We start from the raw sequence: 14759 nt of genomic DNA, 5'->3' as shown, positions 1-14759 counted from the left end.
GAAATACCATTTCACAGAGTGAAGGTTTATTGAGGTTCTCTACAACCTTCACCTTTCCTGTGGGTCTCCCATGCCAATGAAAGTACCAGACAAATCAAAGAATATTTTTCAGAACCTTACTTTATCTTCATACATTTGATTAGGTCATTGCTGTCCAGAGTCTGATCTTATCAAGGATTAGTTAAAACCATGAAGTACTAGTCAGTTCATAAGAATAATACAAAAAAACCCATTAATACTCCATCAACAGTTAACACCCAAAAACCACACCAAGACACACACAATTCTATTTATAAGTCATTCAAGAAAGTTCAAGAAAATATGCTACTAGAATAATATGCCTAACAAATATGTCTAACACTAATTTTAGGTATTGAGTTTAGCATATTAGCTTGTTTTATTTACATATTATATATATCCTTAGATTTATTTTTTTTTTTAACAATTCAAAGGATCAGTAAGGTAATAAAAGTTGCATGTCAGTATATAGGTCTATGGAAGACTAAATTGAAGTGGATTCTAAATTTTATTAGTAGTCAGAAAAGAATACAGGTTAATTGTAGGGACTGCTTTTACTCTCAATCACTCATAAGGTTCCTTTCTTAACATGCTCCTCTTCCCTGAGCTACTGGCACATGAATTGGAAATATGCATCCTTAGTTCACTTGACACTTACAGTTATTCTGGTTTCTGTAAATAAGTAAGTATTTATTAGACTGGAAAGAGCAATATCTCCAGAACCCAGGGGTCTGCCTAATTCAGAGCACATGTTAGTCCTGTATATCTTACATTTCATTTTAATGCATATCAATCACTCATTAGCTGTTGTGGGTTGTTTATTCTCTGAACAAAATCTAGGCAAAAAAAGTTTCTTGAAGATCAACAAGAGGTGTGTTAATGAATCAGCATTGACTAAGAAAACTGCATTTTGTAGAATAATTCTTATCAAGCTGTAATTGTAATTGGAAAGGAGCCCTTGAAGGTCATGCAAAAGCATGGTGGGTCCCCCTTTCCCAAAAATGAATGATTTAATTTACAGAAGGATGACATGAACATATTGCCTCAAGCTTTACAGACCTGGAATTGCTGCCTCTCTGTCTATATGGGAATCACTTAAATAGCAGACTGGTCTTTTCAAACTTAATTGTGGAATTATGCTTTTATTTTCAATTAAGCAGTCTTAACAGTTTGGCATATGCTACTTTTCTAAGTAATTTTTGTGTAACCAAAACCACTAAGTTTTTCATACATTTGGTATGTCTTCCACTGTGCAATCCTTTTGTCCTGGGATAAAAAAGCCAAAATCTAGTTTCCTTCCTTTAGATTTTTACATTTTATTTTCAGCAACCACATCTGTCTTTTTTATTCAGCAATGTTCCCTTGCACCAATCTGTCTGGCATCTGCTACTGTCTTGCCTGTATATATGTGTGTGTGCGTAAAGTTAAATTGAAAGTAGTGTCACCTAGCACTTACAGAGTGCTTCACCGAGGGGATGAGTATCATTTTGTCCATTCCACAGGTGATGAACAAGAGGCACAGGTTCAGAGACGACGTGCAAGGGGCACATTTAGTAACAGAGCCAGAAGCAGTTTCCAGGTCTCCTTGATTCAATTATCAGAGGCCACAGGTCAAGGCTACCTTTCTTGTAGCTTAGCACTTCCCTGATCTTACTCAATATCATCTTACATTAAAATTTAAACCCAGGAAATCCTCGCACTAGTTTTGGTACATTTTCATGACAAGCACAGGAGGAACAGCACCTAAGATCTTTACTTCAAACAAATGTTAATCTAGTACTAGTGTCTTACATAACTTACCATTCAGGCCCTCAAACATGCTGACAAACATTTCTCCGTACTGCCCAATGAGAAGAAGGAGCAACAGAGATTTGAGGAGGATTTACCCCTCTTGACCAAAGTGACTTTACAAGTTACAACAAAGAAAAGGGATCACATACGTGGGACTAGGAAATGAAACTGAAGTTCCAATTAAATTCAAAATTGCATAATGAAGCTGAACAAAAGGAATCATGAAGAAGTTTTCTGCATAATACACAGAAATACAAAATCAGGTCTCTCCATTTATTTAAAGGTTTACTTTAAAAAGTGACTGCATTGCAAACAGGTGATGAGCACTTAGAGGGTTCGAATTGTTTTCTTCTGAAAGAGCAATAATCATTGCTGCTGATACAGTCTGTTCCTACATCATGCACAAAGCATATTTGGACTCTACCTTCTCCAGATACAATAAAACCAAAAATCCCCTAATTATTTTCCAAGGTATCTGTACATAATGTCACCAAAAACTGAACAGGGGTGTTACTGTTAATGACATAGTAAAATACTAGGATGAAGTTTTGAGAAGGAATAAGACCAGATGACACATTAAGGATCTATAAAATATACCCTGCATATTTTAACAGCTGACCCTTAAAATGGCAACGCACGTATCTGCTGTGTCACTGCCTTAGCAACACAGACTAGACGTGCTAAAATCTGACAGATAGCAGCCTTTTTTAGCTGAAGCTACAGGGTTTGGGTGAGGTTTTATGTGGCAATCAAAATCTGATTTATTATTCTAATAAAACATGTCATGTTTTAAAAGAGTAACAGTGCAGATCGAAGCACGGGAAGGATATGTACTTGCTAGTACAGAAATGCCTTGGCTAGGGAATTAGCCTCCTCAGCAGGAAAAGGTGCTTCTAAACATGATCTAACACACTTGAAAATTGTAAGCAGCCTTGAGTAGCTACGTACAACAGCTTTGAAAGATGTCCTTATTTGAAAACATTCTCAATAGACCCTAGTTATTCTGTCAATAGCACTCACCTCTGAAGTGCAGTTTTTCATGGCAAAAACTAAGTGTTGAGAAAAGTATCTCATTAGTTTTGTGACTGCTAACTAGTATTTTATTTGAGTTTCTTTAAGGCTTGTCTTGCAATATCGGTTTAAATACCATCTTACACAGCCCTCAGACATGACAATATCTGGCTCCTTTCTATTTGGTTTGTGTTCAGTGTACGAGTTCTATCAGCCTCTATCAAATAAATACATGTCAAAAGTCTTATTTTAGGCAAAAATGCAATATAAGTCACCTCTTCAGCATTATTTCTCAGTGTGGTCAGTTATAAGCATCTAAGGTTGCAGTTTGTAGTGTAAACCAGGCATTTATCCTTACCTTTCAGTTTCTTACCTAATAAGCCTAATATTTCAGTAGGCAGGTATGTTGTTTTCTTAAAATTTTAAAATTTATTTTTAATTTTTTAAATTGTTTTGCAGAAATATTTTTATATCATTTCCCTTGGCAGTGAATATTCTGTCACAACAATCTGTCAAACAAAGGACAAGCACTTATCCAGACAATAGAGGAAACGCGGTTTTAAAATTTTTAAACCAAATGTGTTAAAAAAAAAAAAAAAAAAACAAAACTAAGAAGCACACAGAACTTTTTCCTTTCTGTTGCCAATTAAAGATATAAGGGTCCATCTTCCAGCAACTGAGGTATGGATTCTTATTATTTGTTTCATTTTAAACAGTATAGTCAAGGTTTGTCTAAAAAAGTTTGGCAAGAAGATCCTCCTCTTTTGAAAGACTAAAAATGTTCCCAAGCTCACTGTTTTAAGTTGATGCCTAATTTAGGGCAGGTAGCAATAGTTTTTTTGCCTTAAATCCCTTGAAATTTCATGGATCTCCACTATGAGCTCAGTTCTATCCAACACAACCAACAACAAAAAACAACCAACCTCTGAAAACAAACATAGAAGCACAAACAAGAAAGTACAAAGACGGGCAGATAAATTATTATATTACTTTTGAAGTACTATAGTAGCTATAAGAACAGCTTCTTCTCTGAGGTCTGCCAAAGGTTTTCCAAGAAACTTGGGTGTATTACTTGGCCTTTTATGAGGGATATTTAGGAGAAGTGAGGAAAATAGTCTCTCACTTCAATTTAAACTGAGAATTAATGCAATCTAGTCGGGAAAGACTTCACCATTTCACAGGTATTTGTACAGCCCCTAGAACTGTTAGGGTCCTATCCAAACTTTGGTGGAGATATCTGAATTGTTTTGTTATTTTAAAACACAGTAATAATCCTGAAGTCCCACAAGTTTTCTGTATATAATTTTTCATAAACAACTTTTTAAAGACTGTCCAGAGAAAATGTAACTTTTTTCCAAATAATTTAAATAAGAAAAGAATGACAACTTAGTAGAAGAGAGCAATTACAGGCACAACATTCAGGAACAGAAAGCTGGAAGTAACAAGAAAGATAACACATGATAGAACTGAGCAGGAAATGAAAACAAGAAATGCAAGCTTAACATAGTGTGCAGGGAGGAGTTACGGAGGTTAGGTGGGATTCATTTTAAGACTGAAGTAGAGACTCAGCTACAAGATATTAGTCCAAAGAGAAAATGCTGTGAAAATGACACAGGAAAAAAAAAAAAAAAGAACAAAAAAAAAAAAATTAAAAAAAAAAATTTGTTTTATATTCAGATACATGTCTCCTTTATTTTAACCACACACCAAGCTAGTAAAAAATTAATATTATTCTCTTACAGCTCATGAAGCAACTCAATGTCTGCATCCTAATGCTGAAACTATGTGAAACTATGACGATATTGAGCTAGCAAGACAATCACTATGGGGCAACTCTTGAAAGAAAGAAAAACATATGGAAAAGTAATAGTTATATAGTTAAACTGAAAACAAAACTAGTTATTGCGGTTGGGTACTTTCTCACCTAAGAGCTAGGACTTCTCTTATTACAACCTAATGCTAACGAAGGACATCTTAAGTGTGTCAGCTCCCACAAGACACCGTACCATGGGGGCTAGGAAATCTATTTCATAGAGCTATTTCTTCACAGAAATAACTATCACTTGAAAGATCTCTTTGCCAAAGAGAGAAAGCACAGTTCTTCTATATGCTTAATATACTTGATGTCTATGAGGAAGTAATTCAACTTGGTGCACCAGCAGTACTTCGGTTCAGGTCTTTCTGTTCCTGCACTCAGGCTCATGGAAGCCTGGCTGCTGCACAGAGGGTCCTGTGGTTCCCCTTGCACACCACTTTTTTACTGCTTCACTCTGCAAAACAATCGGTCCTCCAAAGAGCTGACTACTTTCTCTGAGTGCTCTTAACAGTTCCAGAAGCCACTTAGCTGGCAAAGGTAGGAAAGCATCATCAAAACTCACAGTGCTCTTCCTCCACCCTTAACTTTGAGGCTGATATTCTTCACAGGACACAATGATTATCCCCTGGGCTGGAGAACACTTCACTTACATTTACAAGCAATCTCCACTTCCAGGTGCCTTAGAAGACACTCATTCAGCAGTTGAGAGAAAGTCCCTCCTTGCCTGGCACCGGGATGGAACACTGGACAAGAAGCAGAAAGCGACAGCATTTTGGCCAAGGCTGCCAGGGCAAGGCTGTCTCTGACACGTGCCACGAGAACTGAATGCTCATGCAGAGCACAGACAATTCCTGGCTTTAAACATCTTGTCTGAAAACACCAGACACTGTAAACTGCACAGAGCTGATTTTTTTTTTTCCCTTAGAGGGATGAAAAGCTGAGTCAGCCTTGCTGGGATTCAAAGTACCCAAGAGTCTAGATATTTGAAACAGGAAGGAAGAAGCTATCTGGATTGTTTTTTCTTTATTCCCCAACCCTTTTCTTCCTGAAGCAAAGCTTTTATGAAGGCATTTTAAAAGTAAGAAACCTTTTGCTTCAGGAAAACACATTTTGATACTCTTAAAGAGTGATTTTGGTGATGACCCTTCTGAAATTATGTGTGTGTATATATGTACACACACACGTCTATATATGTAGCATGACTATTCATATAGTCAAAAATACTATGAACATACTAATCCAGTTAAGGGTTTTATATTATGGATTTTTACATTTGATTTGATGGATGTGAAGTGGAGTTGGGTGCTTTTATTTTTAAATCAATAGGAAATATTAGATACAGTATTGAATATGAGAAAGGAAACAGTCCATGGGGCTTTGTACAAGAGAAATGACTAAACAGCATATGTGCTCGCTCAGCAGACAAGGGACAGGGAGCCTTTAAGCACTGACAGAATAGAAAATGTCTACTGTAAACAGTTGTTAGAATTCGGAATGTAACTGAGGTCTCTTTCCCTATCCAATGCCTGCATAAGCTGAGAAGCCCAGGATGGCAGCCGCCTCTTCAGGAGAGTTCTAGATCACGACAGTGATGTCAGATATGGTTGCCCATGCGTTGCCACTTCCATTCCCTGCACATCCTGCTCCCTCACTGCAGCGAGCAGCAATCTAGACTCCTCCCAGCTCTCCATCCAGCTCAGCTTTTCTTTTTGCTCTTTCTCTTCCTGTGGCAGGAAAGACCCGGCCCAGCCCAGGTGACTCAGGAGAGTGGTAACATATTCAACTTTTCTTATTTTCTGCAGCTAGAATCTGCTTTAGTGAGTGGCTGTTTTCATCAGAGGCATAGCAAAAGTCATCTCTTCCCCCTCCAGTCCACAGAAATGTTAGTATTCAGACATAATTTAGTTGCAAAATGATTCCTTGAAGTCATCTTTGCATTCATGTATCATTAATTTTATCCCAGTAATACCAGTATAATATCTCATTACAGAATGTGCAGACACTCCATTATACAGCATAAGCCACACTTACAATACAAAATATAAATATACTATTTCAACATACAAACACGGTATCTTTTAATACATACAAATCTTTTTTCTTTTAAATACAACTCTGGAACTTCAGACATTCTGGATGACTGTACCTCTCCCTGAAGCTAGTAGCACTCAGCACAGAATTGGGGGCGGGGGGAAGCCAAGTCCAAAATTCTGTCAATATTTCTTTCATCACGCAGCTGTGATTTTTACAGTACAAATAAATTAAGACATGGCATACGATTTTTTTAATTATTATTTTTAATTCCTCAATTATTTTTAAGGAAATATTTCACCAGCATTTTGGAAATGCCAGCAGTTCGTATCAATGTCTAAGTATTTCTGATAAAGAGGACTCCTTTGCCTTGACTTTCCAGGGATGAGTTCCTGGACATAGACCATTCCAGACCTGCTTGGGGTGGGAGGGATGGGACACCCATCCACCAATGTTCTACTGCAACATGACCTATAGAAGATAAAGTCTAGGGCACAGTGTTCCCTCAACTGCTCTTTAGAGAAGGAAACAGCGTTCCTTCCATTGAGGACATGTTATGATCCTCTCTAGGCTTTGTATTGTTGTATGCTAACAAACAAAAAAAAAATCCACGAAGCGTTAGAATTGTACCAACTTCCATTGTTGGAGTTAGGTTTTGTCATCAACTCCTACAGCTGTTTTGGGAGGAACCAAGCTTCTGTTTCTCTCTGCATGCAATGCTAAGCTGTGTAGGAACTAAATAACTGATGATGTAATATAAAATCCTTTAAAGCAAAGTAAAGATTAAACAGTAGCATCCTTTCAGTTCACTAGTATACGCCCATCTCCAACTACATGTCGGTATGAAACTGCATATATAGAACTCTGGCCTCCAGATTAAGTGTCCAAATTCAGCTACTTAGGGTAAGAATACAAGTATTTACAAAACGTATTGCCTTCAGCAATGATGAGTAAAACCAGCTGTGGAACAAAACTGAAAGCAACACAGTTTTCCTGCTGTTGAATGCTGTCTCACTCATAATTTAACCAATTAGGAATCTGCCTCAACAGCAAGCAAAACTGTATTTCTACATTTGGTCATGCTCTGACTCAGGCAATGAGGCTTACTCTTCATAGTAAGACCCTCTTCGTCACTCCATACTCTTCCATATCCTCATATACAGACCTCAGCGAAACACTTGGGCCCATATAAAACTGAACAGGAAGTACTCTGCTCTCAAGTCATTCAGCTGGAGTCAGAATTAACTGAGACGTTCACCAAGAAAGAAGTAGTGTCATCGCAGCTCCATTATTAGCAGGTGTTTCCCAGGGCAAACAATACTGTGAGAAGGGTATGGAATAGAGAGTAACAGGAATGTTTTTAAAAAACTAATATTTAAAACCAACATGATTTGCATTCTCATTATTAGAAAAAAAAAAAAAATCTGCACTGGGGGCTTCATAGCAGCTCATCTCTCCATTAATTCTGTCGGAAGTTCAGAAGTTGCTCTTTTCCCCCCCAATGTGTTTCCCCTCATTATTAACTTTAGTCTGAAAAATTCTAGTGAAAATCAAGTTGCTTGCAAAATGTAATAAAATACATTATTACTAAAGGCATAATATTTCAACCAAGCATGTCTTACATCCACTCCTTATTAACCGTTCTTTGGTGGTCCTTGAAGTTGCAAGTTAAATGCATTGCTCGCCAGCTTTCTCCACATCTCTAATTCTAACACTAGCCAGACATCATCTATCCTGCCCTTCCTCCTGTCCTCTTGCTAACTCATACCTTCCGAGTTTGCATGATGAGAACACTGCCAGTGCAGAAGACCACTACTTTCATACTGTAAAATGCATCACAAATAAATAAAGCAACATCATTCTAATGTTAATTTAGTCATCTGCTTTGTGTTTTGCAGTAGGAAAAAGCAAACAAACAAAACAACAAATGTACCCAGACCATGCTGAAAGAGGCATATATAATGCAGTACAGACTACTTAAGATATAGGAGCTCAATTCCAGCTTGTGCCAGACAAGACCATCGCACCTATCCCTATGAAGAGCAGTCAGACCTCGTTATATTTACTACTCCATACTTTATCAAGTATAAGGGACTAAAAACCACAATAAATACAGACATCACTACAAGATTAGTGGTTGCTATTTTTTCTTGCTGCACTTTTGAAATATAAACTACACAGGGAGAACAGAACCAGAGACCACTCCCTAATTCCTAGTGGACATATTGATCATTAAAATGACATGTGTCTGGTCTTTTCTTTCCTTCTAATAGCAAGAAGCTGAAAGACTGAATCTTTTAAACATGCAAAATCAAACAATTAATGTTGTTGTATACCATCCAGCAAGATTAACTTTAAGTTAAGCAAAATTAGCAAAATTCTGGCCTCCAGAAGCAAGACCTTAATACAAAATAAAAACATATTGGACATTGTAAAGAATTGCTAAATATTATGGACATGATTTTAACCAGTTTACTAAATATAAAAGATAAGTATTTTCTTCTCACGATAGAGGTGGAAGGCTTTATAATTATTCCTATTATTATTTTATTCATAGCCAAACCCCTCAGAACGCCTGAATCTTTGGCTACACCTTTTACTGCAGTTGCAGCAGGAAAAAAAAAAAAAAAGCAAGCTTGTTTTCTTTCCAGTAAAATATAGATCTAAAATTCACTAAATTCATATTATTAATAAAACATAGATTGAAAGTCAAAGAGTAGAAAAGATAAAAGCAACTGTACTTTCAAAATACCTGTTTATTGTTTGACAATTATATCAGTGCTTTGCTTTTTTAAGAATACCAACAGAAATAGGACAGTACTGAACCATGTTTAAAATCAATGCTGTTCCAGTTGCTTGTTCAGCACTGGTTCACAGAGTATTTTCTGTGCTATCATGTTATGGAAGGCCAATGAAAGTAAATACGTGATATTCATGCTATTGAAATAAAACAGATTAAAAGAAGAGCTACACATAATAAGAATGGTCAAATAAAGAGACAGGGAAAAGAACAAGCTATGTTTATGGCATTAAAATTGAAAGCAGCTATTCTTTCCATTTAAGCAAATTGGACTGTAGCAACTTTAATTACATCGTGAAATTTAAATATATTCTCTTCAAATCTTCAGAATATTATCACAAATGCAAAGACAAGTACAAATATTCAGACTGAACGCGTTTTCCGTAGGCCTTTGTCTTAGCCTGTCTGCCTGAAAAATAATATTTAGGCGTGCAGCATCTTTCTTCAAAATGATTTTCAGAAGGCAAAACCCACACATTCTTATATTAAGAAAACCTTATAAAACAGGAAAAATTAACAGTGCAATTAAGAACAGCACAACATTTTGCACTTACCATGTCCTGCTCAAATCATCCTCTTTTGATGTTTACAGCACATCTGTAAGATGCAATACTAGGAGGTGCCTTGTGTGACCTGCTGCATGATGCTGTGACATCAGTTCAGATGATGCAGCTCATTATGGGTAAGACTGCTGTTGCCGTGGCAACCGAGATGTGATACGAATCCTTACTGCATTTCCAGGGGAGTCTGAGACAATACGGAAGCCCTTTAAAGAAACAGACAAAATGCAAACAGGCTTTTAAAGTAGTGCCATAGATTTTTAGATCCTATGTTCAAATACATGCCTGTTATTAAGGAACATTTTAGACAGATTATTCCCACATGGTGGTACAGAATTGAGACACATGAGCTATAAATTACTTTTATATTTTAAAGTTAATATTATGTGTGTCAAATTAAGAACAAATTTTATAAGTCAAACTCGGCTATCATGTAAGGGAACCTTCCTTAAAATAAACAGTCAGCAGTATGATTTTAACATTAGGGCTGTAAAGATAACAGTTATTGAACAGTATTTTAAGAAATACATATTTTCACCCTGCCCCACCCTGCTCCTACATCCAATCTGTCATTTACAAGAAAAATCTTGTTGCTAGGGAAAAACACTTGATACTTCAACATGAGCAGATTACACACTGTTGAATGAATGACAATGAGTTGGGTATTTTTGTTTTTTTAAAAGAAGGCTTTTTATTCACAAGAGGGTAAAGAAGTTTCTAGCCAACCAAGTAAAAATCTCCTTATCATTTTTCAACTGTAGGGCAACCTGCACTACCATCTGCATGCCGAGTAGCCTGGCTTTCATCTGTCCGTCAGGCAGACAGACGAGCGAGGACTTTGAAAGCTGTGGGCAAACTGCATGCCTAGAGGGCCACACTACTGCTAGCCTCCAGCTCCCAGGTAGAGTGGGAAGGCCAGTGCAGGGGAGAGCCCCTCCCCGTAACCTACCTGAGCGGCTGGGATTGGAGACCGAGCCTGGAGATGTTACCTTCGGCACCGCGAACTCGCATGCATCCTCTGTTCACAGAAGTGACAAGAAAAGCAAAGGCTATGTGAACTAGCTCTAAAAGAAGCTGTCTGGAAATTAAAATTCACAACCAAAGAAGAACCAGCACATTTTTGGCCACTCGCCAGCTCTATTTGGATGAGAAAAGTTTCTGGCAAAAACTGCTTTCTCTAGCCATGAAAATCCCTTTCTACATGGTAGGCAAAAAAGTACAAAAAAAGCTGGGCCCTATACACTTGATGTGTTGAATCCTACAGTAAAACAAAAGCCTAACTTGAACCAAGAAGCCTCAATGCCCTGAAGATGTCCAGTAAGTATAGGTACCACTGCCTGAAGCCCTTTGTTCTGTTATACTTCAGCCTGTGAGTAAAAATGTTGATCTCTGAAATCAGAGGAAAGCCTAGGAAATAATTATACCCTCCTACCCATCACCCACCTTTGAAAGAAAATAAAAAAAGTGACAGTCATACATTTTGATTCATGGATTAAATACAAAGTCTCTCAATAAATCTAGGAAATGTCATAGCCTTTCAATTAGTACTGTCTTGATGCTGTATGTTCTCATTTTTGACACTTTCTCTCTCCTAACATTAATCCTATGTCATTCCAAACAACACAATAAAGTTCTCAAACTGACTCAATATCATATCCAGTCCAGTAATCCATAATAAAGTGTTACTCACAACAGAGCTATACCTCTAGATTTTTGAAAATATAAAACTATCTTAAGTCTCTGAGGATATAATTCATAATTTAGCAGAGGACAACATGACTGAAACATGATTTGGGTTGGACTGACATGAAAGCTAAGGAATGCCATTGCTACTTAGTAAAGTTTACAGTATGCTGAATGTCATACTGTTCAAATGACATGAGTTTCTGAAAGTTTTCGTTACAGGAACTATTTCCCTTTTTCTAATTAGTATTTGACATAAATTTTACTACCTTTACTGCTATGGGAGTTGAATGGAGGCAGTGAGTTTTCAGGATCATCATTATGGAGAGCCAGCAGTCAATCTAGTTGATACGAGGGCTCTTCCTCCCGCCCGTCAGCTTGGCCTTTGTTCCTGAACACTGGGGAAGTGCAGCTGGTGGGGCAGGCACATCGGGGAAGCACACCCTGGGCTAGTCCCACCACAGTGGGGTAGCCATCCCCACCAGGCATCCTACTCCAGGCTTATGATCCAGACCCTCCAGAACACATCCAGCTGTGTGTGACCTCCATGTAAGCTCCTCTTGCAGGGGTGAAGTTGAAGCATGGCTAACATGGACACAGAGCAGTATAGGGATGGCAGGGAGGTCAGGCAGGAGCAGGGAAAATATCAAGCTATTTTTACAAAGACTTCTGTCTATATACTGTTAACTACAGACATTATGACTCTGTCTATTTGCATATGCAAATGATAGTACGTAAATGGAGACAAAATTATAGTGATTTTCCTGACTTTTGAGTGTTTGGTATTTTTTAAATATCAGTCCGTTGTTTATTTTTCACCAGAAAAGGTTGTCATGAGCCAGGGCACATGTCAGACTGTGTGCAAGACAGCTACACCAGAAGAGTCCCAGGCAGAGTGTAAACTATGGATTTGTCACATAGGTGTTATGAATGGTACTAGTGACTTTACATGAAGGACTGCAACCACTAGACGTTAAAAGGAATTTCTACTTTATAAATACAGAAGTTAATATCCCACAAGCTTTGCAACCTTCTAATGAAAACTGCAGATCCAGAGAAAGAGAGCTGGGCCTAGCTGCTCCGGCTGCCTTTTTTTATTTCTTTTTTTTTTTAATAAAAAAAAATATGAAGTCTTTAAGACAGCTGCAGTTACTCACCCAACCCAGAACTGACATATCTTTTAAATCTAACCTTTACAATTGCTTTCCATTCACTGGAACAGGAGATTGAGAGAGAGCAAGCCCAACACATTCAACCACCACACGAACATCTTGATCATTTTGAAGTATGACCAGTAGGTTTCCAAGCCAAAAGCACGGGGCATTAACGATAACATTTTCATATCAAAATAGAAATATTTTATCCTACTTTCAATTGTAAAAAAGCAGGTCAATGCTGGGCATAACTTTATTATTCTAAATCCTTATTTTAATCACATTGTTATTCTCCAACACAAGCTGTAGTGTCTATCCCTTTCCCCACATTGGGATCCCCCAGGTGTTTGGAAGGGAACAAGTTTTATTGATGTTCATCTGAAAGGAAGAAGTGTTTCATCTACCTACTGCCATTTGTTTCCCTTATGATCAGTTTATGTGGATAATTAACATTTGCACAATCCACAGAGGTTTTCAGTGGGCAAGCCTTTGCACCACCTTAACTTTAAAAAGTTCTGTTTCCCCTCAGTAAAACCAGTAATAAACCAGGGACTAACCTTGACATGATTTACATTCCATTTAACTACGTTCAAGAAAATGAGTTAGGAGCAAACTCACACACACAGCTAAGCAAAGTAAAAAGTCATTGCAGATCTTTTCTCTGCAAAATCCAGATGTTTCCTTTTGTGTTTCCCCCCTTCAAATGAAGGAAAGCAGTTGCTTACCAGCTACCCTACCCAAATAACCAAGAGAGAATATTCTATTTTATTGAATCCATCAATTGAACTTTGCATTGCAAAGGTCAGAGTGATACATAATCTGCCTTGACTAAACTCATTAAACATCTACGTCTACCTACACTGTAGGTAGGGGATATTTTCCACTCTGTCATCAAGGTCATTTGAGCCCCTGTTCCTACATTAAGGGAGACTAAGTGTGGGAACTGCTGTTCTGGTACAAAGTTGCACCCTTATATGAAGCAGAAAAAGCAGTAGTGTTCCCACAACTACACAACTCAAACACGCTGTCCAGAACCATACACCAGTTTCTTTGAAGTTTGAAGCCCCACATGTTCATACTAAGTAATTACACAGAGAAGTCCCTGTTTACATAACGAATACCTTTACACTTGTTGCTACAACCTGAATGGGAACTGAGTCACTGGTTTCCTATCTTCATGTGGGACTAGAGAGAGACCATGAGATTGAAAGTCTGAAAACTCAGTGGGACTGCATTGCATCATCTTTTTGAAGATTAATGAGTTTTGAACTGATAGTGCATTTGTTTCTTCTTTCCCTATAACATGAATTCATCTAGTGCAAACATCCCATACTCAGTCTACTCAGAAATATCTTCACAAATTATAAAAAAAAAAAAAAAAAAAAAATCAGTCAAAACCATATATTAAACAAAGACAGCAATAACAACCTGAAAAATTTCAGTCACCCCTTTTCTACATCCATATAGTAGAATAAAATATTTCCATTCCAGCATAAACCTTATTTAGTCATGACTTAATGTACTGTGTCACAAAGCAAGGCAGCATCCCCATTCCCAACACACCAGAAGATTGCAGCAGGGACATGAGTAATGGCACACTTCTGCCAGCCACTAATGAGCTCAGGTCCTCAGATGGAGAAACATATAAACTGTGGGTGTTTTGGTCTAGCTCTGGACCAAATACAACATTGTTAGAACACTCCAGGGCATATAATATTGTGATATTAATGTATTTGTTTTCCTTTAGTCTCATGCTTTCAACCACCCAAGAAGTATTTTATTAACACAATAAGAAAATTCCCTAGAAGGTCTTCAGCTTATTAAAATAACATTTATGTGAAAAAATAGGTTAAAATACCTTGAGATTTTTCTCCTTATGTTATTAAATACAGCCT

The 14759-nt window shown here is 37.5% G+C and overlaps 1 protein-coding gene across 1 annotated transcript in view; it reads right to left on the bottom strand.

Moving 5' to 3' along the window:
* The window catches only part of AKAP6 (A-kinase anchoring protein 6), a 295063-nt gene extending 284972 nt beyond the window's left edge, over window positions 1–10091 (bottom strand). Inside the window, 1 exon segment of the mRNA XM_042791037.1 lies at window positions 10022–10091. The gene's annotated coding sequence lies outside the window, so the exon portion shown is untranslated.
* Between the last annotated feature and the right edge of the window lie 4668 nt (window positions 10092–14759).

The sequence above is a fragment of the Tyto alba genome, unplaced genomic scaffold (assembly GCF_018691265.1).
Source record: "Tyto alba isolate M040663 unplaced genomic scaffold, T.alba_DEE_v4.0 Super-Scaffold_18, whole genome shotgun sequence".
Classification (NCBI taxonomy): domain Eukaryota; kingdom Metazoa; phylum Chordata; class Aves; order Strigiformes; family Tytonidae; genus Tyto; species Tyto alba.
The sequence above is the reverse complement of the archived record's forward strand: the minus strand, read 5'-3'. Positions and strand labels throughout refer to the sequence as shown.